This window comes from Kryptolebias marmoratus, linkage group LG15, assembly GCF_001649575.2.
Source record: "Kryptolebias marmoratus isolate JLee-2015 linkage group LG15, ASM164957v2, whole genome shotgun sequence".
Taxonomy (NCBI): Eukaryota; Metazoa; Chordata; class Actinopteri; order Cyprinodontiformes; family Rivulidae; genus Kryptolebias; species Kryptolebias marmoratus.
Window position 1 is genome coordinate 8,265,448 of NC_051444.1, and position 19,811 is coordinate 8,285,258.

General features: G+C 36.1%; 1 protein-coding gene across 1 annotated transcript in view; it reads right to left on the reverse strand.

The window, feature by feature from the left end:
• zfhx3 (zinc finger homeobox 3) overlaps positions 1 to 19,811 on the reverse strand; it is a 321,615-nt gene that overhangs the window by 171,182 nt on the left and 130,622 nt on the right. Inside the window, exon 3 of the mRNA XM_037980053.1 lies at positions 18,369 to 18,403. The gene's annotated coding sequence lies outside the window, so the exon portion shown is untranslated. The remainder of the gene's footprint in view (positions 1 to 18,368; positions 18,404 to 19,811) is intronic.

Here is a 19,811-nt window from a genome sequence, read left to right on the forward strand (position 1 = left end):
ATCATCAAAATTAAACGAAATAAACATTTGAAATATATGAGTTTGTATGTAATGTATGAATATAATATACAAGTTTCACTTTTTAAATGGAATTACTGAAATCAATCTACTTTTTCATGATATTCTAATTTTATGACCAGCACCTGTAAGTCTTATGCATAAAACATTTTTTTTTATTTGAAACTGGTATCAGCTCATATCAGATACTGATTTTGAGAATATTATCATTCTTTTAAGTAGACTGGTTGTCAGATGATCGAATCCTTAGGAGCTTTAGTGTTTGTCTCCCTATACAATTTTGAATTTCAATTTGGACACTTCTCTTGTTTTTTATCGGTAAACTTTATGGTGTTAAAGATAATTATTTTATTCATCTTCAAGATTAATCATTTCAAGTTTAACTTTCAGAAAGATGGGTTCAGAATATTTTAAACAATCTTAATGCAGGCATCTTCGAAGCCAGCGATCTCCAATCCTGGTCCTCGAGGGCCACTATCCTGCATGTTTTCCTTGTTTCTCTGCTCCAACACACCTTATTTGAATCAATGGGTGATTAACATGCTTCTGCAGAACAAGTAGAGGTAATTTAACCACTGAATCAGGTGTGTTGGAGCAGGGAAACGAGTAACACATGCAGGATAGTGGCCCTCGAGGACCAGGATTGGAGACCCCTGTTTGAAGCTCTAAACTGTAACACTTTACGAGTTTTTTGTGAAATGTTTCTGATATTTAAACTGTAACAAAATAGTCTCTTTTAATTTCCTACAGAGATCACATTATTCTAAAAAGACTCACTTACACTTGAAGTTTTACTAACATATTTTCTAGGCTTTCAAAGTTTTTCCTCACACACCTCCCACATAAAACACATTTATTTAGTTTCACTTTGTGATCACACACCTGTTCCTTCATCTAAAGAAGCTGAAGTTGCTTTTCCCTCTAGCAGTGACCAAAAGTCTTGTGAAAATGTTTGTTTCAAATGACAGCTTGATTTAGATTTTGAGAATTCAGGTAATATAAATACCTAGCTTGATGCAAACTAAGTCTTTAAGATCAACAACATTTAAATTCAGTTTGTACAAGTGACACCTCCTTGCACTTGTTACAAAACACACAAATATAGACACACCCCAGCACCCCCACTTCCCACACACACACATGGTCTAATGGTCTGTTAGTATAATATGTCTGGTCCTGATATTTTTTGTGATACAGGGAGAAGGGGAAGTGGTAGGGCTATCTTGACCTTAATACTGATTTTTCAGGGGTTCAGTGTAAATGAAAGATTATAAGATATGCTTACAAAAAGTTTATTTATCACCACAAGCATTATAGCTCATTCTAGTTTGTATGTATTTAAATGTATTTTGGTTTGTACCACTATAGATATTTTTTTAAGAAGCATATAACAAAAATAGAAACAATTTTACTGTCAGATCAACTTATATTTGTATCACCTCAACAATCAATCCATAAAATATCCCTATGTCTGTTGCAACCTAGTGAACTAGCTACACAACATACTGGAACTTCAGACAAAAACATGTTTTGTTGTTGCACTGAACTATGCACTGGCTTAATTTCATGATGAAAAATTTTAACCAGTACCCCTTAATTTCAAACTTTAAGAATCAAGAGGTCACTCAAAATATAAAGGTAACACAAGGAAATCGGATTTGGCCTAAATCTTGCTGTTGTAGTTAATTTAAATTCTAGGAATGTCATAAATGTTGTTTCCTTATCTATTTTTGAATGTGCTTTTAATAGCTCAGTATAAAGTGAGAAATGTTAATTTCATTTAAAAATGAATGAAGTATTGGCATTAACTTTATTAACTTTAAATTACTAAATTAACTTTAAAATGTCACACTGACTTATCTTCATTCTGTTGATAAGACAGACAGCAGTTCATGAAAAGCAAATGAATAAACTTACTGCACTGCCCTCTTTTCTACTTTTGCCATATTATTGAAATAGTCCTTAAAAGTAAGAGAACCTTCATTTTAGCTAACAGTTTCTTCCATTTATGATCATTTCTATCTGTCTGAGGTTTGACTCTAAGATCATAAACAGTGTCTTTTTATGTTTCTACTCCAAAGCAAAGTTACAAATTGTACTTAAAAGTCAGTAGTTGGAAATTTAACAGTAGGAACTATTTAGGTTTTCAAATACTTTTTTAAAAATACCTCTGTTTATTCTTAGTAATTACACAATGTGTTCTACTTTTTACATTATATATGTTTTTTTTATTATTATTTGTTCATAGAGCTAATTAGTATGACTTGACTTGTTGAAAATGGGGGCGCAAGAATAAAAACAATTATTAAAAAAAAAAACAATTTGTAATTTATAAACTTGTCTGATTGAAGATTTACAAATCTCATCCTGAATTTCATAAAACAGCAGGGAATCGGCTTTGCTTTCCAGCATATCTCAATGCTTCCCCGAAAACGAATATATATTTATTATTCTCACTTTTAACATTTGTCATTATCTAATATACCACACTCATAATGTTAGAGAGGGTCACAGGATAGTCCTGCTCTAAATGTTATATTTCCATGATTGGTCCATTCTCTCCATTTCCTGTTCATTGTGCGAAAGCTAACTCTATTGTCTGTGGGCAGATTCTGTTCGGCCCTTAGAGGGGCCCTCCCCGGGGAGCACTGCATCTTTTATTAATCAGGGGTGCTGCACCACAGCCCTGCTTATCTAATTTAGCAGCCTGCCTCAATACAACTATGTTGGGCTTGGTGTGGATGGAGGGGACATTGGGTGTGGGAGTGCAGTTGGGTGTAGACAAAATGGGGGTTGGGGTGCTACCTTTGGATTTTCCATATTGTGGATGAGGCGGTGAGAAGGCTGGAGGGGTGGGGGAGGTAGTGACTTATCAGACACCTCGTCACCAAGTTTTAGGACTGAATCACAATACAGCAAATTACTTTCTGCTGACAAGAAAAAATGAGCATGGCCACCATAGAAAAAAATAAGATTGTCAGGAAGAGGTGACACATTGATTGCTTAGTATGCGCATCTAGAAGGCTGGGGTTCAGAGGCGTCCTCCTTATATATATGTAGAAGAGGCTCAGCAGTGCACAGCACAGCCATAAGGAGGAATGAGAAATTGAAATGCCACGTTAGATTGGAGTCTCTTCCTCAAGCCAATCTCTCCTGTCTAGCCTAGGCTAGCCGGTATTAGACCACCACATCATAGCATAGTTCTTTGACTTTTAGTGAATAACCTTAAACCATCTACCAAACATATATCAATTTGGTGCTCACTGACATTATCATAAACTTGAACAAACTTGGGCATATGCCTTGTACTCATTTCAATACTAATATAATCTAGTCTTTTTGTGTTTTATGCTTCTTTTCTGGTTGAGCCCCTCTCCCCCTTTTTCCTCTCATCTGTGTCATGGCTCAGATGAATCAGTGTCACCGGTGTTGAGAGCACTTACTGTCAACCCTGGCGCCCCAGGCTACAGCACTGATGGACACAAACTATAAAATATCAGCCCCCTGGGGAGACATTGCTCAAGCAACTGCCCCACAGCCCTCAGGGGGTGCGATCTGGTCAGTGTATTTCTGGAAATATGCCAATGTATTTGTCTGTTGTGAGGTTCTAAGTTTGACCTATATGTGTGTAATCATGTGGTTGCTTTCCCACATCATTTAAGTGAAGGAGAGTAAAAAGTGAAGCTAATTAAATGAAGTTTATTTTCCATGTTCAAAAAACTACCTTGTTGTTTCATAAATGTTCTGTCTATTAGGCTAAATCTTAAAAATAAACACGAAATGCCTTAAAATTTTAAAGTACCTGAACTTTCTGAGCTTTTCCTCTTTTTTGCCACAGTAATAACCCAGCTTTTTTTCCCACCAAGCACCTCATCTGTAGCTCAGCGTATGCTCTGTCACTCTGACAAAAACTCTAGGAGGCAACTGTATGGGAAACCACAAATGAATGAATCAATAAAATCAATAGCTCTGTCTGAGGACATGTCCTGTATCAACTGATAAGTCATAAAAGCCTCCCGCTCTTGGCATGGAGAAGCTACAAAAAGTCACACAACTAAAACTAAAAAAAGAGAAAAGAGAAATTAGTAAAAGAGAAACTTCCCAGATTTCTGAATGAACCCTTCTGTCCTCCATTGTTCACCAGGCTGCTGTTTTAATTTGAGCAAGGTCAAGGTTGTGAAAATTAAACACATGTACAGCTGCAGTTGTGAAATTTAAGATGCACTGTCATAGCTGCACTGTCTTCTGTTTCATGAGATAAAGCATTCAAAGGTAAAAACACACATTTGTGCCAATAAATGTGTCTCTTAACATGCCTTTACTTATCTCCCAATATTGACTTTTCATTTATGCGGCCTGAAGTCTGTGGCTGCTTGAGTCACCTAACAACATTAATAAAATTCCTCTGAGATTCAAGGACAAAGGCTTTACGTAGAAAATGAAGCGAGGAACTGAACAATCGACTGCAGGCTTATGCTGCTTGCTGCTGTTAAAGTACTGAGGGCTTCTCATGTGATTCAGAAGAACATATAAATGCAAACAGATAAAATCAAAGACAAGTCAAAACTTGCTGTTTATCTTCATTGGCTTAAAATTCTCCACACAGTGCTATAATGGAAAAGTAATGTGGTCCAACATATGAATGGTATGATCAAAAACAGTTATTCTTAGTTTCTGTCAGGTAAATGACAGAAGACAACAAAGTGATTTCTGTGTGATCAAAAGCAGAAAGGTAAACACCATCCAGTCAGTTACAACTGTCATTGTTTACAGACTGATAAATTCAGCATTTTTAATTTCTATTTTTGTTTTTATCACCTAATGGCCATGTTAAAAAACATAAGATACTTATGAAGATATTTGTGTACACCTTGGAGAATGTCTGTAAGGCTGAAAAAAGAAAAAACTATTTAGTAATGATTGATAAAATGCACAATTTCTTGATTTTTAATATGTGCAGTCTAATTTAATTTTAGTCTAAACAGTCCAAAGACAGAGAGCCTTTTGGAAGGGAGGTGCGAAATGACCCTCGGACCCCTTATGACAGTCACTTAGGTTGAGCTCCAGCCTGTCACACAGTAAAACTCATCTATAATTTGCGATGAGTGTAATGTCATCTCTACTTCATGATTATGTGATATTCTTCAACTCTGCCAAAGCTGATGAGGCCAAGAGCCAACAGACTAAATAAGTGACTTCAAGTTCAAGTTAAACGAGAGAAGAGAAGATGATTTTATATAGATTATCATATATATGTACATACATATATGTATATTCACATACAAAATGGATAAACTAAAAATCTTAGACACAAAAAAAAACACAGATACCAATGATAATATCATAACAAGTCAGAATCACAACAGTTCAGCAAGTTTGAGGAAAACATCAGTAAATTTCTTGATTGTGTGCAAATTTCTTAGCACATTTTAAATGATTTCTTGCTCAATCTAATGAAGCAAAGTCACAATAACAGAGGGTGAAAGCTATTAAGGCCCTTCTCTGACATTCAGATCCCACTTGTTAAGGGAAGCATGGTATCCTGGTTTTGTTGAGGATTATGTCCACCAGCCAGATCTCATGAGAGAACCCTTTAGACTCATTTTCAGCAAAGTGCATTGGTATGCTCTTATGACTGGTCTCGATGTTATGAATAAGTAAATAACAACATTTTTCCAGTCGTTTAATCTCTGAGCACTGCAATTAGTAAGTTTGTAGTTTGAGCTGCCTTTTTTTCTGCCCTTATTATTGTTATTGAAATGTCACGCTCTTATTTAGCTCAAGGATGAATAATAAATAAGCTATAATTACTGTCTTGAATGAGCTGACGGCTTGGCTGGGTCAGTGGTAAAGACAGAGACCCCCCTCCCCAATCTTCTCTCTCTCCCCCATTTCTGTCTTCCCTGTCTTCTCCCTTTCTCTCTCTCTTTAATTGGATCTTGTAATTAGTTTCTCTGATGGATCTGGGAGGTCTCAGGCATCCTCCACAGCGTTCATTAGTGTTCTTAGAGGAGGACGAAGCTTTTTAAAAGCTCTCCCTGCTCCATCCCTCACATGTCATAACACTAGATATGAATCTGCTCAAATACAACCAGAACAGCATTTCCAACTTGGTTCAATTTGCACATCTATCCCTAAAACAAAGTAAATCAGCACTATGGACTTTTAAGTAAACATTGAGCTCAGGGGAATATAGCCTTTTTATTACTAAAAAAGAAAAAACAATAATAAAGAAAAACCTTTCAAGAAAATGTTAGGTTTGATATTGAAATCTATATATTAAAAGCATATATGATGGTTACCCAAATAAGAGGCAAAACAGTGATTTTACTGTCCAAAAAGCAGAAGACTATCAAAAAGGATATGTGGGCAGGATTGTCCTATGAAATGAAATCTGAGGCAAAATATATTTTGGCTTACTATTAGAATACTGACCAGAAGCACAATGATCAGGCCTATAATATAACATCACCCTCTACCCCCCAACACACACACACCCCACCACACCCCACCCACACTTCCAACACCCCAACACCATGTTCCCCCTTTCTTCCCCCAACCTCCACTGGCCAGGCAACGCTAGACATCTCTCCCTAATCAGCAGCCTCGTCTCGCTCAGAGTGGTTGCCATAGTAATGTGCTGGCTGGTCGACATGGCAACCACTCCGAGGTCCACTATTAAATGAAGAAGAGTGGAGGGAGGGACAGGGAGGATGGAGCTGGGATGAGGCAGACAGAGAAGGAGAGAGAAGAGGGAGGAAGAGCAGGGAAGGATTGTCCGAGACGGGGGAAGGGGTATCTGGGTGGGGTGTTGGGAGGGTATAGGGGAAAAAAGAAGGGGCGGGGGGAATACAAGGAAAGGGAGAAGGAAACGGAGGGACAACAAGGGATGGAGGTGCTTCTTGAGCTTCCGATTGCATTCAACAAAAATTAAAAGCTTTTGATGTGTCACAACAATACCATTAACTCAGTGCATGATGTTATTTAATGCCTCACACTTTAAATTTATACATGTATAAATACATGTGTAACTTGTCTAAATTTATATAAAGGATTGTCAAATAATAATAAAAGAGCTACTTACCATATTTTTAGTCTACATGGGCCATACAAAAATGATAGAAAACCAAATTTAGATACACATTTATTAGTAGCAATTTTGTTGTTGTAAAGGCTGGTGATGACCAAAGTTTATGTTAAAATAAAAGAAAGAGGGCTATTATTTGTGGAATAAAAGTGCAAAGTATTTCCCTGTAAAATTACGTTTTGTTTTCTTTACCTTCTGCCTGCTTCAAAAACACTGAGCCCCTGCTTCTCATTCAACTTAGTTTATCAGACCAAATGGGATTAAAGTAAAATGTAGAGTCCCAAAGGTTTCCGGAGCTTTTCTTTCATTGTTCCACTATTTCCAAGGGAAAATTCTTCAGGCCACATGCATCGTGTCAGTCTTTTCTCACCCTTCCACCTATCTCTTTGTTTCCTTCTGTGTTTATCATATTATTTATATCTGCACCTTCCCTTCTGCATTACTTGGTGTCCTCTGCTAACACTGTACATTTTTCTTTCTCAGTTTGTAACAAAAATCTTTCTTCCTTTTCTTTGAAGGGATCTTTCTGTTTTGCTTTGTCTGAAACTTTCATTTTTATAATGAATAAAATGCCATTCCATCAAGATGCCACCACAGCGGTGACACAAAATAGCATTTGTTGCCTTGTGTGTGAAATTCCTCCATGAATTGAAACCTTCTCTTTTCCCCTGGAGCATCTTATGAAAGATAGCTAATTGCATGTCCGCATTGTACACATCAGTCCCTGCTTCCCCAGCGCACCGTTCAGAGGCAATTAAAGTGAGCTTAAACAGAGTAAGAAAGTGCGTCATCCTCTTAATGCAATTAAGGAAGTGTGCACACAAACATGCAGTGATAGTTTAAAGCACAAAAACAAGAATACATGAGAGAACAAAGCCCAAAACAGACAAGCGGAAAAAGGTTCATTTATTAGGTGATGTAAAGTCTTCACTTGGTTAGATCGATTTAGCGTTATCAAGCTCAGTTATATAGTTTTAGTTCTAGAATGCAAGCATAAAACTAAATGGGCTCCTACATATAGACAAAATACTTGTTACAATCTGAATATAATATTTATTTATTTATTGCATATTCAAATTTAATTTCTAAAAGTTTTGTTTTGTAATGTTTAGTGTAAAAAATAGGGTACGCTATTTACTTTCAACCATAATTTTATACATGTGTCCTTTCAAGTTGTTGTGTTTATAAAATTAAAAACACAATTTGTGAAGATTTTAAAATCAACAGAATGTCTGCCAATGGTGTTAAGATTGGTCATAAAAGCCTCTGCATCCAGGAAGACAACCTGAACCTGTATTACAAGAATAGAAGTACGTATATTCAAAATCTGCATAAAAACATGGCAAAATTCTCTGCGCACAAACTCATCTCAAATGGAGAGAAAAACTGTGGATATTGCCTTTGGGGAAAAGGGGCATCAGACTCTACATTCTCAAGAATTTTGTATCAACAAAAGGTGCTAAATCTGTCACTTATAATAGTAATGGGCTGCATCATTTGAACTGGTGAGTTGTCTGTGTGAATAAGTAGCATTAATCTTTGTGTTATTAGTGATGCATATGCTGCAATCAAGTTTTGTTTTTTGTTTTTCAGCAGACCCATGTTAGACCTCATTCTGGACACATCAGCAGGACATCACAGACACAAAGAGTGTTTGTCTCACCTGCCTGCTGTCCAGTTCTGTCTATGACTGAAAACATATCTGACATCACAAAGAAGAAAGTCTACCAACCTCAAATATGGACTATTCAGCAGCTACATTTTCGGAATTTTGCAGTGCATGTTTGGATAGTATCCATAAATCACAAAGTGGATTTAAAATAAAAAGTGGTATAATACAACATGACCATGTCTTTTGTTTTTGTTTGTTGTTGTTGTTTAGTGGGGTAAATTTGTTTATTTTAATTAGCATTTCTATCTAGAGTCAGGTTTGTCGGTCAAGACACTGATTGTGCCTAATAAATGAAGGTTTGGATAAACGAACAAAATACACTTTTCTTTGTTTTTTCTTTTCTTTTGTATTTTGTATTTGTTTTGGGGTTTTTTTGTTTTTGGTTTGTTTTTTTGTAAAAAATAAATACAACTAAAACATAAATCACTAGTTGTAATTTCTTGAAAAATGCCTCCAAAGTCTGCGAATACAACGTAGAGCAAAGCCAAAAAAATAAAAGTAGCACTGCCATGTTCTGTAGTTAAAGGGCAGAAATCAGGTTTTCTAAATAAGCCAGTTTTCTTTTAGTTATGTTTTTATTTAATGCAGGTGGTGAAAGAATGCTTCATGTAATAAAAAACACACCTTGAAGCATGCACGCACACACACGGTGCTCTTGCATGCAATGTGTGATTACAAGTGCTGGATAATCAAATAAAAATCAAAGATGGCTTCACTTTCAACTTAAACCAGTTCAAAAAGGGAATAGCTTCGCATGAGGACTTGCCTTGTGTTCTTTGCGAGCAGTTCTGCTCACTTCCACATATTAGGGTAATAAAAAACTTTGAACACAGCAAAGTCATATCAAGACAGGCTGAGAAGAGTCTGTGGAGCCTCTCTTCAATGTCATCATTAGTATTTTTGTTGTAAGGGAGGTTAAATAAGCTAACATTAAAGGAATAACTTTTTTAAAGAAGCAAACACAGAAAACTGAAAATAATACCACTGCAAGTGCCAGACTTTAAGTGGTTGAAAATACAATACTATAAAACTAAATTTAATTAATACGTACTGATGTGACTGTAAATGCACATTTATAACTGTGGTTTCAGATCACAAATGGTAGTATATACACACAAAGACACCTATTTTTAAGGCACAAAGTATACAAAGTGTCTGTAATTATGACTGATCTGTCATTAGGATGTTTTACTCACAAATATATTTTAAGTCATCAAGTTTAGTGCTTTGAATGAAATAAATATCTGTATACATCCTTATGTAGGAGCAATTCAAAAATTAATATTAAAAAAAGAAAATATAAACTATTACAGCAGTAATAGATTAGTATCTAGCAGCTTCTCACAGTGCAACAATCTCCACATGCAAGTCTGACCACTTCAGGAAGTAAAATACAGCAGTTAAACAGTATCATAAAAAAAATCCAATCCCACCACAAATGAAAAAAAGAAAACATCTTCTCATAATTCTTTCTTGCATTGCAGTTTATTTACTCAAGATCAAACCCCAAACATTTTTTAAATGAAGTAATTTTTTTTTCCAAAACCAAACTGTTGGTCTTTGCTTCATTTTGTGAAAAGTTTCTACAATTCAGACACAAAATTTAGTGCCAGTGTAACTCTTGCAGGGTAAAAACACCCTAAGGGTAAGAACTGAACATGTTTATGTTTACATCTGGTATAATTTATCTGCAATTTGTGTATTGTTTTTTTTAAAAGTTGTAATATATTAAAATTTTGGGTACATTCCACTGATGTTAAATGCTATGGGGTTTTGTGCTGGATGCATCTTTTTATAAATACTTACTTGATTTTAATTGTAGAACAAAGAAAATGTAACATAACAGAAAGATATATTTGTGTCCGTGTTTCATAGCAAAGCTGCTGCATATCAGCCATAACTTCATGCAGGCTGCATTTGAGACCCCACTCCCACCTGCCGGGATGCAGGTTTTCCAGAAGGACATTGCAAAAATTTGTTACTCACTTCCTGTGGCTGAACATATTGTTCTACATGTATCCTTTTAAGTGCTGCCAGAGCTCTTTCTAATCATTTGTATGTCAAAGGTTGTAAAGTAAAATTAGACATCAAACAAAAAGCAACAGTTAAAAAGAATTTTTATGAATATTATAATTTTGCTTAAAAAAATCATTCACTGTTTTATCACTGTAAATAGAGTCTTTTTATTATGTGTTGGAGAATAATTTTCATGGTCTTGTGAAAATGTGTGCAAAAACTTTAAAATGTATCTAAAATTTTGTTTTAACCCATTTCCAAAATTATTTCAGTCCAGATGACAAATGAGTAGTAACACCTGATATGCAGTATATACAGACTATTCAAAGCTGCCTCACAGCGACCTGACTGCAGATGTGGCTTCGGCACGCCTGTTATTCGGCCAGCACAGTCACCAATACAGCCAATTCTGTCACCAAATGTAAAGTCCGACTGCCCTCCAAATCCCTCCCAATTATAAAAGGTCCTTGAGTTGCTGTTTTGCCCCCTCTCTGGCTCCTGCCTGATTACTGAGTGTGGGGTGAGCTGCACAGGCAATCAGCCACAAAGCACAGAGCACCAAGAGGACAGAGAAAGAGAGAGAGAGAAAGAGAGAAAGAAAGAGAGAGAGAGAGAGAGAGAGAGAGAGAGAGAAAGGGGGGGAAAAAATCAAATCCAAAACACTGCAAAAAATAAACCAAAGGGAGACTACTGGACCGCAATTACAGGCCATCCAGTCAGGCCTCTGCTCCAGCACTCAAGAGCTGCCGTGATTTCCGACAGAAAAGGTTATTAGTTTTTATTGGAGGAAATAGATGCTGGGTGGCTTTAAATGGCACCGTAATACGGGGTGGGGGTGGAGGTGGAGGCTGGGGAGGCCTCCTGACCCAGGTCTCCCAAGAGTCCCATTGCACTGCCAGAGAGAGACATACAGAAGCCTTCACATGGCCTCTCGGCCCCCTCCCAGTCCTCAAGCCATGCAGGTTCTTCATGAATTCCGAGCCTTAGACCTGGTCTTTGGCCTTGATTTCAACCTAAACGGACCCTTTTTTTCCTTTCAGAAAAAACATTTATGAATTTACAGTTAATCTAGAATTACTGACATCTTCTCTTTTTTATCAAAATGGCTGATTAATTTGCATTTTATTTGATATATTACCCAAAATCTAAATGATTTGTTTAATTTTTTTTTAAAAATGCTTGTGCATCTGTATAATCTCACATGGATGTTTCCAACAGAGGTGGCACATGTAAAAACATCATCAGTAAGCATGGCAACTGTGTGTTTGCCTGGCTCTGTGTAGTGACTGCTGCCAGATTCCTTGTCTCAGCCCGTGAGCCTGGGACACCAGAAGAAGAAGAAAAGAAGCATGCAGCCATGTTTGCCTTTGTGCAGAGCTGCCAGTGTGTGTACTCTACTGTGTGTGACATTATTTCAGAATGTGTAAGCTATGATCTGCCTGCATCAGATGAAGTGCTCTCTACAAGCGCTGGTGTTTGTTCAATGATGGGCACTAATCACACACGTATGCTTTTTATCAGCCAGAGAGAGTAAACTGAAGCAATTGAATGATTTCACCATTATTTTATGCATATGAAGCAACATTTCAGTCACTTAGATCTGAAAAATGCAGTCGGTATAATTATGTGTATCAAAATATGTCAGCGTATGTCATACTAGATAATATGTTGATGTTATCTTTTGTGAGAGCTCGCATGAATGTTTGTCTTCATTGCGCTTGCTGTCCATGCTCCCATCCTAATCTGTATTCAGCGCAGGTAGGCTAACACAGACCCGCAGCTCAGTAACTAATGGAGGGGCTGATGGGGGCCTGATGACGACCACAGGGCCATTTGTACACATACACACAGAGTGCACATATACAAACACAAACACTGTGGCTATTTCCAGCTGCAGCTGCAGCCATCACGCAGCTAGTAGCCAGGCAAGTTAATTACATTGACCGTTTAATACCGGTGATCTTTTCTTTCTTTAGAGAAAGGGGATGCAGTTTTGATCAATTTTATCATCTTTCTGAGTGAGCAACAATCATAGTGCAAGACATTACCCCTTTTCATGGCGATTTCTCTTCTAAAGCTGCTATTTTTTAGCGTTTTTCATTATCAATATTAATATTTAATTGGCTGCACTAAAAACTTTTCTACAAAACCAATACCTTTCCAAGTTGATTGCAAGGATGTGCAGAGATTTAAAGTGGCACACATGAACTTGTAGCATGCGTTTGACATTGTGAATAGAGTTTTTAAATGTCATTTTTACCACACAACTTTTAAACCAAATAACTAGCTGCAAAATAGGAGAAACTATTCAAAAATGAAACATCCCACTTATGACATTTCTTGTATCTGTGTTATGTGTTTTTTGTCCTTGACATGTCGCTTTTGAAGACAAGAGGCAGTTATTATTCATATGTCAAAGGTGAGAGGTTCTGTCTAATATTTTGTTCTAATGTCTATAATAGAAAAAAACAAAACAGTTTAGTTTTAAAGTTCATCTGAACCATCACATTCAGGGCAACAATGACCTCCTGCAGCAATACAAAGCGCCTAGGCCAACCACAAAAGCTTCTATTTAACTAGTGAGATTTTTGTTTCCTGTTTTGCTTTTTCCCCTTCTCCTAAACTTTCTCCTTCTCCTTTGTGGGGTTTGAGCCAATGAGCTGACAGCTAGTGACCTAGGAGTCTCCAGGGTTCCCAGGGAGAAAGGTAATGGGCCCAACCCCGGAACGCACTCTCGCTCTCTGCACACACAGGGCTGCCGGCAGCTTTGATCCAGTAGCCCCCACTTTGGTCTCCTGACGCCTGGTAAGGAAATTCATAGGAACAACTGGAAGAGGCCTGTGTTTATTCAGCTCCTTTAATGAGGAGGGAGACGGATTATCGGGGGCCTAAATCTCCCCAAAAAACACAAGGAAAGAAAACTGCTGCTCATTCCAGATGTTGCTCCACCACCAGTCACTTCGAAAGAATCCAACAGAGCAGGGGAGAGTGATGGTTTCATTATGCAAGATGGGGGAACTAGTGGTCAGCAGGAGAATTTCCTCAGGTTTTCTCTGTTCTTCTGTCTGGCCAGATGTGCGAGTTGGCAAATTGTTTCTGGGTGAACCCAGAGGAGAGCAGCCGCCCAGGCACAGCAGGGAGAGCTAAAAGCTCTCGGAAGGAGTTTGTAGATGTATAGCTAACCAAAGAGCTAGGACTTATTTTAAGCTATTTGTGTTGTTTTAAACAGAAAATAATTTCCTCAGTTTGTCATATGATTCCTAAATTTTTTCCCAAATATATATGTATATATATTTTACAAATATTTGCACAATTCATTTTTTTGTTTGTTTTTGTACTCATTCTTTTTTGCTGTTGTTGTTGCCAAGCAAGTGACATCGGATCAAGCATACAGTGCCTCGCAAAGCCAAGAGAGGATCATCCACCAAAACTCACAAACAAGTAAGGAAGGCATTAATCTGAGAAGCATCCAGGAGCCCAAAGATAACCCTGATTAAGATGGACTTTTCTGCAGAGATGGGAGTATTTGTCCACAGGACTACTATAAGCTCTACAGAGCTGGACTTCATGAGAAAGTGGCCAGACCAAAGTTACTGCTTAAAAAAGATAGCTGAACTGTTTGGATTTTCTTTCCCAAATATGTGGAAAAGGTGCTATGGTCAGATGAGACCAAACTTGAGCTTTTAGGATCTCAAGGAAAATACTATACCTGAGGCAAATCGGCCATCTCTTATTATGCCAAGAACATCATTCAGACAGTAAAGCATGGTGGTGGTAGTGCCATGCTGTGAGGATATTTTTCATCAGCAGGGACTGAGAAACTGGTTGGAGTTAAAGAAAAGATTGATGATACATTCTTGAATTAAATTATTGAAAAGAACTTGTCGGAGCTTTCCAATTATTTGAGACAGGACAGAAGACTTCAGCAGGACAATGACTCGAAACACACTGCTGAATCAGTGCTCCAAGGATTTAAGGACAAATAATTAAATGTCCTGGAATGGTCCAGGCAATGTCCAAACCTCAATCCAACTGAGAATCTATCATTTGATTTAACAAAAAGCATCCATCTAACTTGGAATATCTGGAGCAATTTAGTCATAAAGAATGTACAAAAACTTCAGTGGGTAGATGTACCAAGCTTGTGGAGGCATACCTGAAGAGACTTGCTTCTGAAACCGCTCCAAAAAGTGGCTCTACAAAGTACTGAGTTTTCGTGGGGTGAATGCTGCATGCACCAATTTACACATTTACATTTTTTGTAAATTATTTAAAACAAGTTCTTTTTTCCCATGTAACTTAATTAATCTGGAGTATTTTTGTAAAATTTTTGCTTTGAATTAAAATTTAAATTAAATTAAATTTTAGGTTGAAAAGCAACAAAACAGAAAGATTACCAAGATGGAGGAACACTTTTGTAGAGCCTGGCTCAGGAATGTAAAAAGCTACATAATATTAAACTGCACAGAATTATATATTATTAAATCAGAAACACTTTAATACTGTGACTTCCATTGGCACATGAACACAAAGAATAAGTTCCTTTTTACCCTTTGAACCTACCACCTCAGTTCCGTGTTTTCTGCATTCATGCTTTGGATATGGGTACCTTTACCTTTTTTATTTATTTACTTTATTTATGTTAGGGTTGCTAACACTGTTAATCCTTTAACAAAATAAATAAAAACTGATGTTGTATGTTGATGTTTGTTGTAAGCTTAATAACCAGTTGCAGCATATAGGAAACCAAATTAAATGGAGTAGACTGGTGGTACATCAGCTTCTTGAAGAGGTGTTCCATTTTTTAGTGGAATACTTTCACCACTGTTCTTTGGAACTTCAAAATAAGGGTAACAAAAACTAGAAAATGGGACTCAGTCTAAGAAGACTGTCCATCAGACTCTTGACCCTTTGCTGGGGAATCAACAAGATCAATAGGTCTCTCTATTGTCAAATCATTTAGGAGAAGATTATAGGTCAGCCACTTGTCAAAGATCCACACACAAAAAGGTCATAGGTCATTCTGTGTGGCACATTTGCATGTGATTTCCAAGTATTAGGCCTTCATAAGGATGTCACCTGTGGTTAAAACTAAAAAAAGAATAAACAGTGTTTTGCAGCCTGATACTAGTTCTGTAGGATTTACAGTAAGCTTCAATACTGACTTACAGAACCAGACCAAGCTAACGTTTGTCCAGTGAACTGCTAACATGGTTCAAGGTCAGGACATGTTGAAGAGGACAAGCGTTGGGAGGGGTCTACTGTGTGTAAGTTGTTTTAGGCACAAAGGTTTGTTATAGATCAAGCTCACGAGAATTGATAATTACTCTACAAAGTCATCCACATTCACAGACTGAAAATAATAGAAACAATAAAGCTGAGAATTTCCAAACAAATATCAACTTCTAGTGCATTTTCTACTCATTTAGAATTAATTCATTCATTAAATTTACCAAATGAAGCAGAAATTTAGTTTGGTTGAAAATTCCATCTGCTTAACACAAAGACAATTTTAAAGAATTATGTGTAACACAGTTGAAAGTATTTTCTGTTTGACAAAATATCTTCTTGAAAATTTTCACTTATTTGTACTTTACCTTCAAAAAAATCCGTTTCTGTTTGATTTAAATTTAGTTACTGTAAAACCTTAAAATATCAATCTGCTGATGATTGTATAAATTCTGTTAATATAGAACCTTGATCATGGCCTTGTTTGTTTGTTTGTTTCTTCTTTGTTTTTATTTATTTATTTATAGCCCATAAGTACAGAATTAAAGGAGGGTTTATTTACTTTTTGTCATGATTCAAATGCTATGCAAGTACAAACTCTGCACTGTAAAGATTTTATTAGAAGCAGTGAGAAACAGTGTTATCTTTATTCTGGTATTTTTTTTTTTATTAACTAAGCCTGAGATGCAAACACAATACTGCATTTACAAAACAGAAACAACAATATTTTACATAAATTAATTCTCAGCCTCACTTTCTTATCTTACTGTAGAACAAAACACATTTATAGTCTCACAACAGATAGAAAAGATAAGATTAGTGCTATATGTTGTCATCATTGTATGCATCCACACATTGACAAAGATTTTCTCAGCATTTGACCCATCACACATGTGAGATGCCCACAAGTAGAGCAGTGGGCAGCTAAAAAAATTCCTATGAAACATTCTTCCAGTCCACTGCACATTGTCAATCATTTATTCACATACTCTTAAATACAACCCAGAGGGTGTATAAACTATTGCCACTACAGGCAGAAGAAGGTCAGCATCAACAAGCCATCTAAAGGAAAAAAATATGCAAAATTACATGCAATTTCAACTATGAGATGCATTTTGACACTAATATATGACAACTGTTTTGTTTCTTTGCTGTTACAGTTTGATTATAAAGTAAAACCACATCATCACAACACCTATAACTGGTTGGATTAAAACAATAAGAAGACATGAGGTGTAAGAGCAACAAATATGTCCTCCTTGCAGCTTGTAATGATTTTATATAATCCATATATAAAATACTGCTCCCTTTTTAAACCAGTCTTGCTAAGTATAGACAATAGGATCAGTTCTAACATGATTTATACATTTGTTTTCAAAAAAGATTTTGTAATCCAGACACTATGTTGCACAATTAATGTACTGAGCTCTATGAACACGTCTCAGGTAATTTTTCTTTCAATTTTTCAATCTTGAACCTCTATTTTAATCTTTTGTGTCAAAAGCATTTCTTTTGAACAGATTCTGTGCATCACAAAGAGGTTTTCCTTTACTCCTTTGACTAGTATACATGTAGTTTTATCAAATTAATAAATTTTAAAAAAATTCTCTAGAATTCTACATATCCTTCGTATTCTTAACAACATATCAGACTGTTGGAGATTTATGGTTCAAGGAGTTTGAAGTTTTTTTTGTCATTGTTCTGTACTTTTTAGGCATTAAAAAATATTTTGCAGGAAGGAGCCAGTACTTAATGATTTTTATGAACAGAAAAAAAATAAATAAAAATAAATTTATTTTTCTAGCCTCACAAACCCCCATGGATCAAATAAACTAGTAACTCTGAAGTTCTGGCATGGCCTCTAACTTTATTTTAGCTGAAACCTAAGAGAGCGTATATATATTTAGAAAAATGTAACGTTTTATAAAATGGATAACATACTTAATAAGCTGTATTTACTGTGTTTATGATGGCCTTTTTAAAATTTATGAAGAAATTTATAAACCAAACCGATTAAAAACATCTATTAAAGAGAAGCATGATTAGTTTCAGGCTCCAAATTCTTCAGGGTAAAAAAATTATATATAAATATTGTTTCTATTATACTTATATATGCATGCATCTTACTATGTGTTGTGGTTTAGAAAAAAAAGATTATATGTAGATATAATCTATAGAATATATCAGCAAAACCTCCAAACCATTTCTCATAAATTCACTCCTTCGGCTGAGACGTCAACTCAGTCAAATCACCAAGATCGCATCTGCAAATTCAGTTTATAAAACGCCAAGTCTCCTCAGAAAGAAAACATTTTTAAGGAAAAAAAGCTTTGAATAAACACTTACCCAGTGTGAAGCAAGAAAAGAGTGTCTTCATGGTCCTGTAAAATAAAAGACAAGTACTTCAGTGTCCACAGCCAACAACGGTACATCAAGAAGAGATCTTCGATAACAATCAACCGTGGGTCTCACTACTTCTAGTTGTTCATTCTAATTACTTTTCACAGCATTTTGCCAAAATCCTCCTGCCCTCGAGACTGCATTAAGCTTGCATCAAACTTTTACAAAATAAATAAATAAAAACAGAATAATTTGAAAAATCCCAGGCAACTGTTGTATTGTTGTTTTGAACTCATTTTTGCCTTTTTTGGATTCAGTTATGAAGTTATTACAACCTGAGGGTGAAGGAAAAGACACTCTTCACAAGGGTTATAAAAAGTTTTTCAAAAGAACTCATTTTTGTCAGACAAAATCAAAATGTAAATAATAAAAAAGACTCATCTTTCATACACTGATTACAGTCTTTCATTCTGAACACCTGTACAGCAGTTACAGTCCAGCACATTGGCCTTTACTCATTCAACTCCTCCTGCTCCAGAAACATCAACCCTGTTAGCAGAGCAGAAAATATGACCACTGACGCATCTCACTAGGCTACTGTAATGTGTCCTGCACTATTAGACAAAATTCAGACAGCTTCACCCCTCCGCCACACACACACACACACACACACACACACACACATATTGTCACTACAGACAGTGAATTTAGTCTTGAAAATGCAATCTCATGCTTTCTCCTTTTTTATTCTTTTTCTGTGTATTATTGCCAGATTGACATGTCGCCTTATCACAAACACACCTCACACACACACACACACTAACAACTAATCACCACAATGCATCCAAAACACACTCCACCGGTTGAGACTGTGCAACTATGAAATTCAATTTAAAGTCTAAAAGACAGTTCTTCCAGTCTGAGAAACAGACAAATGTGAGCGCTCGTGTTACATTTTACTCCATCAAAAAGAAGATGTTCCTCTTCCTGTTCAAAAGACCAGCCAATCAAAACCCTTCACCATATGTAAAGCTTGTTTAATACCCATAAAGAGGTTATCTCATAAAGAAGCAAGATGGCTGCCCCTCATGTGAACCAGTCATATCCATCATAGCCACATTTGCATTTTTATTTTTTTAATTTTCATCTTGTTTGTTTGATGATTATATAAATATTATTGAGGCCACTTCAAGGTCCCCATTGATCAAAAAATTAAAAAAATGTGAATAATTTATAATTTTGAACAAAATTTTATGTTTCTCTGTATCAGAAAAGATTCTGTTAATTGAAGGCAAAATTACAAATTAATTGTTTTATAAACATACTGTTTTACAATCACTTAAATGTATTTACAATAATTCATGTGATCAGAAAATCTAAACAATAATTTCAGTACTTTAAATGCTGTTTTCCTACTTTTATGAATAGTATAATTAGATGATGCCAATC